This window comes from Phasianus colchicus, chromosome 4 (assembly GCF_987193195.1).
Source record: "Phasianus colchicus chromosome 4, bPhaCol1.hap1.1, whole genome shotgun sequence".
NCBI classification, from domain to species: domain Eukaryota; kingdom Metazoa; phylum Chordata; class Aves; order Galliformes; family Phasianidae; genus Phasianus; species Phasianus colchicus.
This window is the reverse complement of record NC_143439.1, coordinates 42,172,133-42,184,333: the sequence shown is the minus strand read 5'-3', so window position 1 is coordinate 42,184,333 and position 12,201 is coordinate 42,172,133. Positions and strand designations below refer to the sequence as shown.

The 12,201-nt window shown below is 36.9% G+C and overlaps 1 long non-coding RNA gene across 1 annotated transcript in view; it reads left to right on the top strand.

Annotated features, from left to right (window-relative positions):
• Positions 1-6,088: 6,088 nt before the first annotated feature.
• The window catches only part of LOC116238909 (uncharacterized), a 60,275-nt gene continuing 54,162 nt past the window's right edge, over positions 6,089-12,201 (top strand). The window contains exon 1 of the long non-coding RNA XR_016466139.1: positions 6,089-6,604. This is a non-coding gene — a long non-coding RNA (uncharacterized LOC116238909). The remainder of the gene's footprint in view (positions 6,605-12,201) is intronic.

Genomic DNA, 12,201 nt, shown 5'->3' with positions numbered 1-12,201 from the left:
TCATGTACTTAATTACCTTCTTTTACATTGATTTTTAGGCAAGTTTTACAGCTTTGAGGAAAATACAGCTTCTTGGCTTCTTTGCTTCCAGTAGGAAGGGACAAATCCTTTATTTTTCATTCACTATTAAAATACATTTTCTATGAAGTAAGTGATTTAATGTTTTATTTGAATCTTATCTGTATTTACATTAGAAAAATGACTTTTCTAGGTCCTTGGTTGATTAAAAATAAACAGAACCTCCCACCAACAAAACCTAACCATTTTATACAGGCAAACTATGCAGAAATAGTAAATGATACTTAGTTTAAAATTTGCTATCTAGTTTAAAGTGTAATTGTAGTTTGTGATTTTTGCTGTATTGAACACATATTTATGAGTCACTTTATGCCCTCTAAGTTTCTTTGAAGAAGAGTCAACCCACTGCATACTTTCCTTTAATGCTTGTTGATTCCTTGCATATAAGTTGCTTGCAAATGCTACTGTTATGTGTCTCAAGAATGTTTTATTATAACTTTGGATGTTCATTGATGTTTAAAAATGGACTATTCCTATTTCATCTGATTATTAAAATAATATAGTGGCATGGTACTCTTCACCCTTACATCCAAAAGTTTGCAAAGGAGATTTGATTTTTATCATCTCACTAAGGAGAAAGAATTGAGACAAATATATCATTGAAATAACCTACTTTTAGATCACAGAGAAGAATAGAGATGATTAAACCCTAATATTCAGTCTAGTGCTTTAGTCACAAATTAAATTGCCTTTTCTGCTTGTGGAATATTTCATAGGTAAGAAAGCTTTTTGATTTCTCTGAGATCTGTCTGTATGAACTTTGGTGTTATGTTTATCCAGTACATAAAAAATGAATCTATTCCAATTCTAGGCCTGCCAGCGATTTGATAGGTTTTGCTGATACACAAAATGAGGAAGAAACATGAGCAAAAATGGCTATTTTGTTGCAGATAAGATTGCAGTAAGTTACTCCCTAAAAGTTTGAAAATCAGTTGAGAAAGTTATTTCATATTCTTTTTCACATTAATATTATCAGTAACACTGTTCATTTTATGTCATCCCTTCGTCCTTCTTTTCAACCATGGTGCAAATTCCATATATAACATAACTTCAGAAGGCTCTCATATGCTTTGGTATTTGTTGTCGCCATAAGTCAAATTATCTGACTAACAAACACTTGAGAAAATAATCTGTGTTAGCACTACATAGCTCACTGACATAAAGTTTTTTCTTTTTCATGGTGTGGTTCATGACCCAAGACTAACTTCATTAAATTGCATTAAAGTAGGAGGGGGGAAAAACATACCCATGAAAGACTCTAAAGAGAGAATAACAATGGTTTTTGGAGCAAAAAACATTTTGGAGCAAAAAAATAATGTGGATGAAAGGTAAACCTTGGAGAGATTCTGATTGCTTGAAGAAGGAACATACAGAAAAGTGAATTCGTATGTGGGGCAACCTGTCAAAAATGTGATATGTGATAACTGTCTGGTTTCAGGAAAAATGAACTGAAAATTAAATTGGTACTTAAAGTTTAGTGTTATTGCTTTTGACATTTCAATGAGATCTTTAGTGAATAAAGATTTAGAGCATCTTTTAAACTGAAAATTTGGTATCAAATTTTAAGCTAAATTAAATATCTGCTCTAATCTAAGAGTAGTCTGGAACTACTCTGGAAATATTTGCTTTGCTGCTCTTTCATGTTTTGCAGCTTGCTTAAAGTTTTGTGTTACCTTAGTTAAAAGATCTATAAAAGCAGATCTGTGTAGTTTACAGATGACTTGAATATACATAAATACATTCAATTATATTAATGATAGCAACATAAACATCTCTCTTAATTGATGCATGTAGAGAATCAATTGTGTGATAATTTCTGTATTTTCTTTTGGGAATGTTCTTTTAAAGTCTCTTCTTGAGTAAACCACTGATTTACCTGTAGCTAGGTGCACAGATTTACATATTTGCTTGCTGGTTTGCATTTTATTTTAAAGTTTTTTGTATTTGAATTTGAAGAATGCTACATCCTGGGAGAGAAGAGGTAGCTGACTTTTTCTACTTCATGTAACTCAAATTAAACCACTTACACTGACAAAGAGTGTTCAGCCAAGTTAACTCTCATGAAAGCGTAAGCCATTGCTAAATTTAGAATATAAATTGAGAATATTTTTCCTTTAACTCTAATGCTAAGGAAGAAGTCTTTTGAGAAGTCTTTCAGATCCCTTAAAGAAAAAGAAAACCACAAAAACCCACAACAAGTCAAGTGAAAGTTGCTTGGATAAAATCTTTATCTTAAGAACAATAACTTGAAACAAGAGATGCTTCCACTCTTCCCTCTACAGCTATGGGAATTACTCAGCTGTAGTGACTAATCCCCTAGGAATGTTGCACTTCAGGTGTTTGAGATTTCTGACAAAGTGATAGGTGCTGTGATTCATTTTCAGAAGGGTCAAAATTGTTCAGAACTATACAAGGGTAGAGGGCGCTGACTCTTCAGATTATTGATCTATATGTATCAGCAGATACCAGCAAACTGTTTCACATATGCATAGGCACGTAACTCTTATTTTAGGTTTTTACTTTTATTCTATTAAATATCAGAAAGTTTCCAGGGACACTGTAGCTTGCTTATCAGCTCTTACAGTACTTGATGCACAAGTTATTTCTCTAAGATTTTAGAAGAGTCTCTCCTTTTCCTATCTGACAGTTCAACTCAAAATGTAGTGGTGTGATAAGTCTGTAAAACGAAAAGTAGACATCCACATCTTCTAGTGATTGGTACAATACATCTGTCAAGGACAAGGCTACAATGTCTTTTTAGGGTTTAATATCTAGTATATTTCTTTCGTATCTGATATATTGTCTTTTCCTTGATAGTTTTGAAGATAATATAGAAAAGTGCAACAGCATTTAATATTTGGGGTAAAAATAGGACATACTGAGTGACGTAGGACACGAACTACAGGCAAGATACGGCTTGAATTTATGAATAGCATGTGAATTCAGGAGGTAATGTGATTCTCTGTAATGTAGTTGTTAACTGTTGATCTCAGTGATAGCATTGTGAAAGAGTCATGGGGCGCAAATTGACTTCTTTTAGAAAGATAAGAGTTCCTGACTCTTGAGAACAAACAACTGCAGGTAACGATTGTTACATTTGTTGAGATAGAACACTGAATTAAAAAAAAAAAAAAAAAAAGTAGAGTATAGGCAACTTACAATACCCATAGAGGGACCTGAGTACAGCACTCAGTGCTATTGTAATTTTTTCAGTCTTCTCCTTCTTTTTCTCTTTCTTTTTCTTTTTCTTCTGATGAAAAAATAGTATTGAGACAGGAAAGTAGCAGGATATGTAATAGTGACGTATCAGCCTCCATGCTGCTCAGTATTCCATTCTCCTGTTTCTTCTTCCTCTGGAAATTAAGGATACTGGTGGTTCAGTAAGTTTTGGAAGAGAATGTACCTAAAACCACAGCAGGAACAATGTGCTTTATAAAGATGTTCCAAGAAATAATTATCTATACAGGACATTCAGGGAAAGTGCAAATTATAATTGGTTTATAAGAAAAATCATTTAATTCTAGTCCAATACCATTTTCCTTATTTTGACCGCCTCTATAGATAGTTACTCATTTTCAACTGATTCCTAGAGATTTTGCCCTGTCTTGGTTTGTATTACAGGAAAAAGTTGTCATTGTAATACATGTTACAGCTGGGGAGAGTAAGTCAAAATCGTGAATAGCTATCCTGAAGAAGCTGGAAAGCTTAAGGGTGCCCCCAAAGCCGTATCATCAGTAATTTTCCATGCTTCTTTATTTACCTCTTTAAAAGAATATATATTGCTTACAATCTGTCCACCCATTGCCTTCTGTAGCTTTTTTTGTGTATACAGTTGTTAATAATGCTGGGAGTGATACATGTATCAGTTTGGTTCAGTTTAAAGGAGAAATAGCTGCTATTCTCCAGCAGCAAAATCCACGCCTTGTGTACAAAAAAAAAAAAAAAAAAAAGAAAAAAAAAAAAGAAAAAGACATCTAAGAACGACTCTTGCCTGAGATAAAAACCATAACGCTTCTCAGAAACTCCAAAATCTGATAATCTCAATACAGTCTGTTTTGTCTTGGGTTTACCTCACCACTGATAGCCAATGTCTCCTGATGGCAGCTACATTTATCCCATTCCAAATTACTGTTTTATCATCTAAGCAAGTGCTGAGAAGTTCATCATGATTCTATTTGCTGAGAATTTATAGTTGGACCTACAAAACTGCTGAAATTAGTAATGTTGTGTTTTGTGGAGTTGGTCTTGGCAATGCTGAATTAACATAAAGAAAATAATAGCTAGTAATCTTTTTCAGTAAAATCATTTTGTTATCATTCCAGATATTTAGATATTTCGAACAGTAATGGTATAGATAATTGTGGACAAGAATATTAGTTTTATTAAGCTAGCCCTAGAAATTTGGAGAAAGAGCAGCAATCTTTTCAGAATAAACTGGTTCTTTAGAAGAAAAAGTGCACAATGGTATATCCCTACTGCTAAAGTATCAGAAAACCAGTCTGCTTAGAAGAAATGTGAAATGAGCTGATATGAGCGAATATATAATTAGTAAGAAAATACCAAATAGTTTTGATGTCTTTGACCTAAAAGATAGAGAAGCTGCAGTAAAATCCACTCTTCCAATTCATCAGTGAAACCTAATGTTTTTTTTCTCCCAGTAAATACAATGACAAAATACGGTCTAGAGAACATTCGATCATTTCCAGGTTGTTTTGGTAAGTCAAAAAATTAACTGCTGTGTCTATGGTTTGTATATTTTTGTCCTGGCAATGAATTGCAGTAAGCTGACAATTGTAATGCTAACAATTTGAGAGTGACCCTTTTATAGTTGTGATAACACAGGCTTGTGTATGATGCTGAGATGTTGCAATTATTTCTCAGGTTTTCATACACTATAAGTAATTACATCCAGAAAAGGTCATCACAGAATTTGTACTGTCTCTTTTTGTTGAACTTTCTAGGTTCTCTTACAGTCTGTAGGAAGCTCTTGACCATTTTAATAAGTTATTAGTAAGATAATGCAGATCCCCTTTTAGTTGTAAAAATGTTGGTAGTGATTTGCAGCAGTTAAGTGTTCATTAGAAGTACGTTATGGTGTGATTTACTTGAAATTTCCTGTTGCAAACAGCAAGCTCGAGTGCAAAAAATGATTTTATCTTGATTAATGATCTTGTATTTAAAAGAACATGGTTCTCTCGCCAACAGAGAAATTTTCCTCTATTCACTAGAGATTTTGCAATTTCTCACCTGACTGGTATATAAGTGAAATCAAAGCTACAAGTTCTGCTAAATTCGTAAGTGATTAGATGAAGTACATTATGTTAGCTGTCCCTTTTTTTGTTTTTAAAAAAGTTCATATAAATTATTTCTCTCTTTTTGCATTTTTATTGCTCTTCCAATCTTAGCTAAATCTATGGTCGCTTGTCTTGGCAGATCAAAGGAGTTACTGTTATTGGTAACAATACAGAGCCTTGTTCACTGGAGTACTTAAACTTCTTCTGTACTTCAAGGGAACTTTAGATATGCAAGGGACGTAGAATTGATTACAGAATATGAATATACCATACTCTGTGCTTGAAAATATGTGTCTTTGAAGGTGTCTTCCACGAGATTGATTGGCGGATTTAGAAATCACTGTGGCACTGTCAGACTTGCACTGTGTGTATTACTTGTTTGACTTGTTGAAAAGGTGCCACAAAATGAAGAGTGGTGTGGAGGGATGTCTGTACTAACTCAGGTAAACAGAACAGTATATATTCTTTAATAGAATATGCAGGAAAAAGGATAAGCATAATGGAAAGGTAGTCAACCCTAATAAAAGTCATGAACAGATGGTCTCTCTTTGTGACAAAGTGATAGCATACCTTCATGAAATGATAGCATTATGTATTTTCACGGTGAATATCAGGCATAGATTATGCAGTCTTAAATGACTGTGGTACTGAAGTTAGTGCACTAAACATTTGTTCTGTCATAACAGTTATCTAACACATCTGTGAGATAACAGCTGCCTATAGACCAACATCTTCACTCTTTAATTCAATTTAGCACACTCATCTTTTTATTTTCTCTCAGAGTAGAATGTGTACCTGCAAGATAATGTGAAATAGTTCTACAGAATGGTGAAATAGGATGACAGGAGAAAGTTTTGCTCGTTCAGTGAGTGTAAAGCTCCCAACTTTTGAAATGTCAGTGATGGTCACAGCAAGCAGAACCTACAGTTTGTATCATATATGAAAAGTGATAACTTTTGCCACCCCAGCACTGCACGAACTACAACACCTTATAAGGCTTCAGTCATATGTCTTTTCAATTGCTTCCTGAATTGCAGCATTCTGTCTCAGGTTGTCATGCATTGAATGTGAGACTCAGCAGAGAAACGTACAAGTTAATGACCTACTTATTAGCATACATAGTCATACTGAGGAGAAGGCTCAGAGAGTAGAAGACAGCAAAGAGGTGTCAACGTGATAATGAGGCTGATCTCAACAGTGCGACTTACAAGCATTTCTTAGCTGAAAACCAGGTGAGTGTCTGGATACACCTTGACTCCATACTGGGATTAGACCTAGGAAATAGCATCCATCCTTCACCCTCTTATCTTTTGTGTTCACTTTAATTTCTACTGGAAGGAAAATAGCTTGTCAGCAAATGTGGATCTGTAATTGCTAGCTTTAAGTGACTAGGGTACCTGAAACTGTAACTTACTCACCAGGGCATACTTGTCTTGGGGCTTAGTGAAAAACGTAGGTTCTGTAGAGCAATAACTGTAGCTCTAACCAGATTTGACTGGGAATTACTTGTCCTGTGTGTATGTGAAATACTTGCCACATTCCTAGCCTAGAGAGTTCAGAGGATATGCTCTGTTTCAGAAACATTGTCCTTCTGAGTCTTGAAACTGCACCCCTGTTTGAGTTAATTAGAAACTTGAAAACCCTGATGTGGTCGGAAACTTAATACGTGATAGAAAAAGCCTGCATGAGCTACAGTCCTTCTTTTCCCTCAGCTATATCTACTCTATTTGCCTCTTGAACAAAAAATCAAGCGAGATTAGTAATTCTGTACTAACAGGTCAGGATAGGATAGTTTTTTCGAGTTCCTGATAGGTGATGATATGCTGGATGTGAGGAGTGATGCTTCAGACTACACTAAGTGGACTTTCTAATTCTTTTTCTCTCTGAGGTGGGAGAAAAAAATATTTAAAGACTAGCCAATACCAGAGGTCAGGGTGATCATGATTAGGGAGGGCACAATTAGCAATAAAATTGCACCACAGTAACAATAATGATTATAATTGCTTTTATTTACGTAAATTTAATTCTGGGCTAATGGCTGCAATTAACATCATGGACACATTATGATCTGTGACTTATGAAGTGAAAGATGACTCAAGTAGAGGTTTCCCCATGTACTGTGAATAGTAACTTTCTTTTGGAGACTAAGAAATATTGTACTTCTTAGTTTAAATAACAGCAATTAATTTCTTTAAGAAAGTCCAAGGATGGGTGCAGATAGCACCTCTGAGCTCTGTTCACGAAGAGCAGAGAAAAGAGAGGTCTGCTCAATTAATCGTTGTAGTCTCACTAATCATTATGTAAACAAGATTCTCCACATGACGTAGCACTCAGGTCTAACAGATCAGGTTGGAGTGCAAGGTAGAATCCCCAGCAATGGGTACAAAGAAGGAAAGAAGTGAGCATGTCTGTGTGAGAAGGGAATGGCACAGCACATACAGCTCCTGTTGTGGAGGGAATTCAGGAGGAATTGCAATTCCTGTTAAGAGCTGGAACAACTGGTGAGAAACTAATGAAGCAAAGCCAGGCCCTGAGGCTGGCAATGTTCATCCTAGGAGGATGGATGTACTTATAGAGGTGCCAACTGGAGGGTTTGGGGGCAGGTATACTGAGAAAGCAGGGTAATGTTTTGAGTGGTTTATGTCTTGGAAGAAGAAAAAAGCACCATCTAAACTGGAAAAGGGCAAGTAGAAAGTGACTAAAGCCTGTCATGCCTACACTCTGATTTTTTGTAAGCCCACATGGATTTGGAGTGCATGCTATAAAGAGCTGGAAGAAAGTAACATTAAATTTCCTATAGTGTGGGAAAGATGGACTTAGGCACATGATAGAGTTACCAAGTTGGAATTCAGCTGTGGGGTGAGGTAATTAACATATATGCTGTAGAAAATGTAAATTATACCTCGATGAAGGAAGCTCAAGTTGGTGTGGACTGTGAGCATACACCTGTGAGCAGTTGCCCCAGTCCAGGTGGTGTGCATGAAGCTATTAGCCCCATCCAAATTACCTTCACAGCTTCTGCCAGCTGGATTCAGGCAGCTAACAGGGTTGAGTGAGTCTTTTGCAGGGCAAGGCAAAAACCTGCTTTAAGAATTTTTTCAGTATATGTAACTGATGAAGATACAGATTAGAGAATCACCTTAAGGGTGTTTATAACAGATCAGCTTACCAGCGTCTTACTGCCCCTCATACTTTCACTGGACTAAAGGAGAGACTTTGCTGACTAAAAGCTTTTGAAGAAATGAGACGCCTGGATCTAAAAAGGGAGTGACTGGATTATGCATCATACTAGGAAACTTGGGGCATAAGATTGAACTGCTTTGGTTTTCTTGCCTATAGCTGAGCTGAGGAAGAGGTAAGAGAGGTGTTGTTGCTGGGAAGGGTGACTAGGGAAACTGAGGAGCAACGTAATATGGTGGGTAGTATGAAACTGTGTTGTGTTTTCCTACTTTTCTGATCCTGCACTTGCTATTGCACTGGGTGATGCTGTTGTTTCTGAAGTCCTGAGTCTGCCAGTCAGAGAAATATGGAAATCCCAAGAGCAAAAGGACTGTAGTGGCAGATGTCTCCAGGAGTAATAAGTACACATGGTGGTAGCTGCAGTATGGTGTTTCTAAAGAAATTCTGTAACAAACTCTTTTGTTCAGTAACAGAATTTTGTTCTGACTTATTGCAGGAAAAGCTGGTAGGTATATAATGGCTGTAGGGTATAACTTGTGGGCACCATAGAAAATGATGAAAGGAGAAGTGGCTCTAGCTCATTAGTATTTGTCCAGGTCACATGTTCAGCTGTACATCGATACAACAATATGCTGGGTACCTGAGAATAAGTTTTTAAGAGTTTTTTGGAGACTACAGGAGGTAAAGAGCAAAGGGTGGAAAAAAGGAAGTTTGTGGTGTTCATCTGTTTTATTGTTGTTCTTTTGGTTGGTTGGTTTTATGTGTTGTTTTTTTTTTATTTGTTGCTTTTTTGTTTGTTTATAATTAAGCTCTTGTAATGGGGGTGATACCCTTTAAGCTGTTGAGATTTTCAGTTTGAGCTAAGGCATTAGAGGCTGCGGACATTCAAGAGTGCCAGGTACCTTAAATGGTTGGGTCCCTTCTAAATGTTATCATTTTTTGCTTAATTTTAATGGATTTTAATGTGTATGGATCTTGTTGGAAGGGGAGATGTGGAACCAGGGATGTCTATCCCTGCTCTCTCTTAAGGGAGGTGGGACGAGCAGAACAAATCACTCAAAATTAATTGAAAAAGAAAATGAATAGTAAGGAAGATACTTTGTTTAAGGTGGGGGTAGCAAGGGATGTTGAGAGCTCTCTGTTTTGTGCTTTTGAACTGTAAGGCAAAAAAATCTCCTGTCAGAAGTAGTATAAGCAAAATTCCTGAATACGTATGTGGTATGGTGAAAGCTATGCAGAAGATCAGACATAGCATTTGGAATTGCTAAAATTTGAATGTTGTCTGTGTTCTCCTCTAGAAAATAAGTGGTGAAGGAGGAGTAAGACCCTGTGACATGCTGCTTGTAGTAATTCCTGAATTGAGACATTGCGGAATATGGTGCAGTTGATGTCTCTGGGGTCTGCAACAGCATGTGTCCAGAACAAGGCTGACAGATAATAATACAGTTGGTGTCTAGTTTAATGAGATATGAGTTCATATGGATGTGCTACTCCTGAAATGATACTGGTGCATCTGTTTGGTGGTTTATGATGTAATTTGCAGATCTGTGGACTTTTAAACAAAGGCAGAATGAGGTTTTCAAGCTGGATCTGAAAAATCAACATTTTTTCTTTAGTTGTTGTTGTGGTTTTGTGTTGTGGTTCACTTTTCCCTTCAGTTTTGTTTTCATTTCCCTTGCCTCTTCCAAATGGCAGTAATGGTCCATCTTGTCTGTCAGTTCAGAGCAGTGCTAATTGCAAACTGTGAATGTTTTTAAACCACTTCAAAAATGAATAGCCATCTTGGCTGAGATTAAACTGTCACCCTGTTCTCACCATGGAAATGAAAGCACATCAGTGTCTACTTGCCTTAGATCAACTTGTGACCCCATGCCTGACAGTGCTGTGGCCAGTGTCTGGGAAGGCAATTCATGAGTTGTGCTATTTGCTGCTTATTCTTCAAAAATCCACGAAGCGAGGATAATTTTTTCAAACTTTGAAAGTATAACACTGCTTTACGTCTGTATTATTTCTTGTCAGGTAGGTTGCAGGAGCGCTTATCAGGATAAAAGAAAATTAAATATTAATCACTTTGTGAATAAACTTGGGAATGGCAAAAGAAATATGCAATATACTGGAATCCAGTAGGGAGACGAGTGGGTGGTAGTCAGAAGAGTTTCTATAAAGGATTCTGAGTACTGTCATGGTCCTGTCTTTCTGTATTTCAACTATGTGTATCAAGATATGCCTATCAAAGTTTATAAATCTGCCTTCCTACAGCTCTTCTGAACTACCCCTGGACAGGATATTCCTTTCTACAAATATGACACAGTTCTGCAAGTCAGTACTTGATGTTCAGTGAGAAGTCCCAGCTCAATCCTCTCTCTCCCCAAAAGGGTAGGATTTAGCATGGGTGACTGCTGCTATTAACACTAATTTGTCTGGCAAACTAACTAGCATTGTCTTTCCTAGTTCCAAATGCTAAGATCCGACTTGACAAGGCGGCAACAATCTAGTTGTGTAAGTTAAATGCTTAGCTTAGACTGAATTTTTAAGCTCTCAATTCTTTCAAGTAAGATAAAAAGAATATAGAAGCTGTCTCCATCTGAATAGACAAATACAAGAATCCTAACTGGCTGAGCAAAATCGAAAGGATGTCCAGTCCATCTAGATCCATGTCCATGTCATGGTCAGATGAAGTAGTCCTGATAACACTGCTTCTAGTAGGGCCATATAGCTGAATCCAGTCATGTTAAAAATCCATGTTCACCACAAATACACAGGCTTTTGCTGAAGGATGGGATTAATGTAACTCTTGTAGTACCTGTAAGAATATATATGGTGTATCTTCTTCAGCAGTTTCTATTGGCTTCTTTGAACATTCCTGTTCATAGAATAGATCAGACTTTTGTCATGCTTCTTCTAGGTAAAAGAAAGTTGAAGGCCTAGTCTTCGTGCATGGCTGTTGACCTTTGCAGACTGATGGGGATAACAGGGTAAGCCAGGCTTTTGGCAACAGAACCGGGTCTGGTTTTCATGTGTGGTCTGCAGATCAGAGCAGTTTCTGAGTTCTTAGCTAACGTTCTAAATACTAGTAGATATGCAGGTGTGGGAGAAATATTTGCTGAATTACACAGTGATGGGTAGGGAGGAGGAGGTGAGGATAGGGGCGGAGCTATGGGATAAACCAGAAAGCTCAGATTCCAGCAAATATCTTTGCACTGGGAGATCTGTGATAGGGGCTGAAAATGTAGTCTGGACTGAAATAGAGCAGACAATGTTAGACTGTAGAGTTCCCAGCTGAGAGCTCAGGCTCTTAAAGTCTGCGCCAAGTGATTTTTAGGAACAGCTAGTTGGAGTCATGGCTTGGCATAGTAGACACTGGGGGCTCAAAGCACAGAGTGATTTGGCTGTTGTTTTGCATGTGGTATACTGATAGATACTTAGGCTGTTTTTCTGTGTGTGTGTGTGTGTGTGTGTGTGTGTGAGAGGTGACAACACTTCTTTTCATGCAATTGGATGCAACAGTGCTTTACTATAAAATGAATTGAGTGTACGATCAAGCTTAGCCATATTACATCTATTTTGTCTCTAAGCCTAATAAAATAAAATAAAAATACTGCAACTGCCTTTCTTCTCCCTATTAAAAGAGCTTTCTCAGCTGTACTGT